Here is a 6,000-nt window from a genome sequence, read left to right as displayed (position 1 = left end):
ATGTTAGCCTTCACACAGGTCGCCGACCTTTCTCGTGAAGCTTGTGGGGAAGCGTTTCGGACTCCAAGGTCTTAAACGGCATGGCCGGGTGCACCGCAATGGTAGGATCCATATCTGCCAGCATGCGGGAAGGGCTTTGTCTACAGTTTGGCCTCACCAAACACCTCCAGATGGTGCATAGCAGATTAAACCTTTTGTCTGCCAGATCTGTACAAGGGATTCTTCACAAAACGAGATGTGGAAGCCCACATACGATCCACACTGGAGAGAAACCATTCCATTGCAACCTCTGTGAAAAGAAATTTGCAAGAAGGGTGGAACTAAATATGCATTTAAGGGGCACAATGGGGAAAAGAGACACTGGTGCCCATACTGTGGGAAAGGATTTTTAGACTTCAACAACCTGAAAAGGCACAAATATATCCACAGGGGAGAAACACATTCCTGCCCTCATTGCCCAAGAACTTCACACAGTCAGGCCCCTGAAAAAACATGTTAAAAATGTACATAAAGTCCAATGAGAGATGGACATCCAAGATGACACCCTATTCCAGTGAGAATAGTAATGGTTTTAATAATGAGAGAAGGAAAGTCTGTAATGTGAGAATAATTTTTTTAATTCAGTGTATCTGTAAAGCTAATGAAGAATTGCATGCTTTTATGTTATGTTCATTAGGATGATTTCTTTGTTTATTATTTATTTTTTTAAGGAGACTTAAAGGAATGGTTTGACATTTTAGAAAATTTGCTTTTTGCTTTCTTGCTGAAAGTTAGATGAGAAGATCATATCGGTGTCGTGTCTGAATGTAAAGTATGGAGCTGGAGCAATGAGGCGAGTAGCTTAGTGTAAAGACTGGAAGATGCAGATCCTCTAAAGCTTTGTTTAAATTGTAAAAACATACATTTTTGATTTTAAATTGTACAGATGAAGCAAAAACGTTTTTTTGTTTGTTTTTTAACTTTCACTCTGGTCCCAGTCTTTATGTTAAGATAAATGGATTGTCTCTGGGCTCCAACTCCGTGTTTAATGCACAGCTATGAGTGGTACCAAATCTCTTCAGGGCACTGTGTGCTCTTCACATGGTAAAGAAAAGTGGAGGCATTTTATAATATTGTCAGCAGATATGTATAAATCTCTTGCTGTTTAAATATTGAAACAGTTTTCTACTGTTTCCACAAGACGCAACTGTGAAAGCAAACATTTGGACAGCTGTTACAGTGTGATTTTGAAAGATACAATAAATGTATGAAAAATTATTGAATTGTAAGTATTAGTGTATTGTTAACTGTAAAAATGTTAATAATTTGAATTAAAACAATTTTGGTTCTTTCATTGCATTGCTTTTCCCTGCTTTTGCAATTGCCACCTCTAAAAAGGAAAGGTGCATTCACATTGGACAGGAAGCAGATTTCTAGCTTTGACTTTAACCATTGGAAAGTTTTTGCAGTCTGTTTGATCCCCCAAAAGCCAGTGAATGTAACCTCAAACACACATTTCACTCAAGTTGACAGATTTTCAATTTCCCCACAAAACCCACGTCCATTTATGTCCTTACATTACTTTCCAGTGCTGATAAAATGGCTAAACAAATTAAAGTCTGAGTTAAGCTGACATTTAACCTTGTCTTATTTTGTTATTGTCTCGAATCATGCTGTAATACAAAACAGTTTTAATGGCTTCATTGTTTTTTGGGGGGGGGTTTTAACGGAAGCTTGTGTCCCATTTTCACAAAGATCTCACTACATTCAACCAAGATGTAGGTGTAATGCTAGACAATATTGACCCATCCATCCTTACAATTGTAAACATCTTAAGAAATTGTACATATTTTGAATTTACATTTGACTGCTATTGAATCATGATGCATAATTTTGATTCAAGATATTTTCTTTGTCCTGTCATTTCAGAAAACAAGCAATAAATGTAGAGTTGTCAAACTCACCCTCTTCAGTCTTTCTTTCTGATGTGTAGATGTTACATGCAAATGTTCATCCATCCATCCATCGTCAACCACTTATCCTGCATACAGGGTCGCGGGCAAATGTTCAATGTTGTCATTTTGTTCACAGCTTTTCCACAGTTTATTGCTAACTAAATCTTGACTATGATACAATTCGAAGCATGTATGCTATTGTTTGGAAATTCTAATTAAAACTGACTAGACTTGCCACACTGATGTTTTCGTTTTAAATCAATGCAGAATAATGACCTGCAGTTAGTGTTGTCAATAACTTTATTAGCAAAGTTCGAGAAATGCCTTAAGGTAATGTGAGGTGGTGGGAAAATCAGTCAAGTCTTGAAATGAGGTTTCTTTAGTTCTTTTAATTCAGTGTATCTGTAAAGCTAATGGAGAATTGCAATCCTTTTTATGTTATGTTCATTAGGATGATTTTTTTTTTTAAGGAGACTTAAAGGAATGGTTTGACATTTTAGAAAATTTGCTTTTTGCTTTCTTGCTGAAAGTTAGATGAGAAGATCAAGATCGGTGTCATGTCTGAATGTAAAGTATGGAGCTGGAGCAATGAGGTTAAAAAATGTATCTAATTAATTACAAGTTTTGTAACTTGTTTGTAGTTTCGTAATTAATCAAAAGGAATCACATCAATATTTGCTGTGATAAGCATTTAAAATATTCTAATTAATAATAATATAATAAATTTTATTTATAATGCACTTTACATTTCAGGGAAATCTCAAAGTGCTAATTTAAATAGATTTTGGTTGATGAGTGCATCAATGATAATACTTATTTAGCTAAACATCTTTATTTCCCAGTCAGTTAGAAGGCTAAAATAGTTACAAATACCTCTTGTGCCAACATTTTTTCTCTTAAATTCAAATATTCAAATATATCAATATTTACCGTCTCTATTGCACTTGTCACACTAACCGGATGGAAAGTAAACTCCTTTGATCGGCGCCGTTGAGCCAATCAGATTACAGCAAAAACGAGGATCAGTCCAAGTTTGGAGGAGACCCTCAAATCGCTCATATCGAATGAATTGAATGTTTTGGTTTGGCCCAGTGTTACGACCATAGACTGGATATAAAACGTTAATGTGTGTATGGGATGTTGTTGTGGTTTGCCGGAAGACTGGATGATTCACGGCTAGGAGGAGTTGTACGGTTTGGAGGGCGATTCAAATTACTTTGTGACTCATTAATCTTACAAGGGACAAGTAGTTGATATCTCAATTGGCATCTCCTGTGAGAGTTTGTGTTGTGAGCTGAAGCAGCAGGCAGCTCCCCAACGAGGGATGGCTATGCCGCCGAAGGGGAAACTAGTGATGGGCTGGGTAATGACAAAAAGTCCAGACAATCTGAAAAAGAGATAGATCTGACAATGGAAGTGGAAGTAGAGTGACGAGTCCCAAAGCACAAGGAAAATGCCAAGATCTGAAGAGGAGGGTGGATTTAGGATGATAGTTAAATTCAAAGATAAAAGTGACAAAGCCTTAAACCCACTCAGACTATCGGAGGCTAAAAACAAAATGGGAAAAGTTCTAAATGTTAAAATGATGAATGAATATACTTGTTTTTTGCAGAATGATAATCAGAGGTTGAATGCCCTTAAAGTTCGGCATTTGCTTAACAGGCCTGTTGAATGTTTTATCCTGGTCAGGCTAAAAATGCTAAAGGAGTGATCTATGTAAGCCTTGAGATAGAAGAGTGACATCTTGAAGAATTTAAAGGGAGCTGAGGTTGAAGCTGTACGGAGATTCAAAGAAACCGGTACTGCTGTGCTATTAACATTCAAGCAAGATATTGTGCCAGCAAGGGTCAGCCTTGGATATATTAGCTTGCCAGTAAGACAGTATATTCGTACCCCCACTGCGTTGTTACAATTGTCAACGCTATGGCCATGTAGCAGCAGCATGCGGAGGGAAAAAAAGATGTGGGAAGTGTGGAGGAAGCCATGACTTTATTCAATGTAAAGCTGATATAGTCAAGTGCTGTAACTGTGGCGGAAATCATGTATCTTCATTTAGGGGTTGAGCATCATGTTAGAGCTGTGGGAGTAGAGAAATTGAGAGTTGAAGGCAAAATATCATATGCAGATGCCCTGAAGAAAGTGAGGGGAACGGGGGAACCTTCCAGACAGTGGTATTTGAAGTACCTTCTGATTCCCACCTGATAGGGAGAAAGTGAGGCAGATTGGGGGAACCCAGTCATTCCTGGCATTCATGGTAGATGTTCTGTGGGCAGTTAGAGACCAAACCAGAAGATCTGACGTTATTAAAGTGGTGGTGGATGCTGCAGAGAGATTTCTGGAAGAGGCATATATGGGTCCTGAAGAGTTGCACAAGTATATGAGACAGAAACTGGAAGTTTACGAAAGAGGTAGGGGAAAACAAAGATCACTGACAGTAATGAGGAATGTACTGGGGAAAAAACATGGACATAAATGATGATAGTTAAATTGCTGATGTTTTACATCTTACAATGGAATGCACGGAGTTTGATGGCTAATGGACAGGAACTTAAGAGATTTGTTGATGAATTTAAGGATCTACCAGAGGTGATATGTATTCAGGAAACTTGGCTTAAACCATGCTTAGATTTTGTGATTCCTGGATATGAAAGTAACAGATATGATAGAAAAGGAAAGTCTGGGGGAGGGTGTGCAACATTTATAAGATCAGATGTACAGTATCAAATGTAGAGATAATGTCTAAACTAGAATGTGTTATAGTAAGAGTTTGGGGACAGCACAGGTGGATTAACATAATAACATGTATAATCCTTGTTTGCAAATAAATCTAAGCGAGTTGGAGTGGGTTATGGAACAATAGGGCACCGTCATTTGGGTGGGGATTTTAACTCTCACAACCCTCTTTGGGGTAGCAGAATAAAAGATAATAATGGGAGCACTATAGAGGAATTTATGGACAGGTGGAGATTAGTTTGTTTAAATGATGGCAGGCCAACTAGATTTGATATTAGAACAGGAAATGTTTCATATAGATTTGGCATTAGCATCCAGTGAACTAGCTAGGGTTGGAGAGTGGGATTCTTTGGACAGATATACAATAGGGAGTGATCATTACCCAATATTATTGAGGTTTGGGAAAACTTTATTGAGTGAACAGGGTAACCAAACTTTTTAATTATAGTAAGGCAGATTGGGCATTTTTTCTGAAAAGTGTAACAAAACTATAGAGGAAGTAAATGAGGAAGGGACAATAGAGGAATGGAATAGCAGCTTATGTGAAAATTATGAAAAGTGCAATTGAATCTATCCCGATAAAGAAGTGTTCTAAAGGAAAATTAGTGTGCCATGGTGGAACAAGGACTGTGATAAAGCAGTAAGAGACAGGAATTGTGGTATAGAGCATTGAGGAAACATCCAACAGAAGATAAAGCAGTAGAATAAAAGACTGCGAGCCAAAGCACGCAGAGTGATTAAGACTGCAAAAAAGAGTGCTGGAGAAAATACTGTGGAAAACTAGGGGCAGAGACTGCAGTAACAGAAATATGGCGGCAGTACATCGTATGGCAGGAAGTATAGGAAAAGGAAAATGCCAGTTTTAGAGGAGGGAGGATTGTTTGCTACAAGTGATTTGGATAAAGCAAAGCTATGTGAAAATAACTTTAGAGCTGTTCACAGTGGAGCTAACATTGGTGAAGCAGGTATAAGGAAAAAAATGAGATATTAGAGCAAAATCGATACAAACTTGAGATAAATAATGATAATTCTGATGTGGGTAATTTATTTTTCTCATTAGAAGAATTGCACAGGGCAATTGGAAAAGGAAGGAAAACAGCCCGGGAAAGGATGGTGTTAGCTATGAGATTGTTAAGAATCTTAGTGACAAAGTTTTGGAGGAAATCTTGGCCTTAATGAATCACATATGGCAAGAGGGAATTCTACCTAGCACATGGAAGCATGCACTGGTGGTTCCAATATTGAAACCAGGGAAAGACGCTTATAAGGCAGGATCATACAGGCCCATTGCACTGACATCAGTCCTATGTAAAATAATGGAAAGGATGGTTAC

This window comes from Micropterus salmoides, unplaced genomic scaffold (genome assembly GCF_014851395.1).
Source record: "Micropterus salmoides isolate LMB-PRFRI ecotype aquatic unplaced genomic scaffold, ASM1485139v1 Ms_hic_scaffold_12, whole genome shotgun sequence".
NCBI classification, from domain to species: Eukaryota; Metazoa; Chordata; class Actinopteri; order Centrarchiformes; family Centrarchidae; genus Micropterus; species Micropterus salmoides.
The sequence above is the reverse complement of the archived record's forward strand: the minus strand, read 5'-3'. Positions refer to the sequence as shown.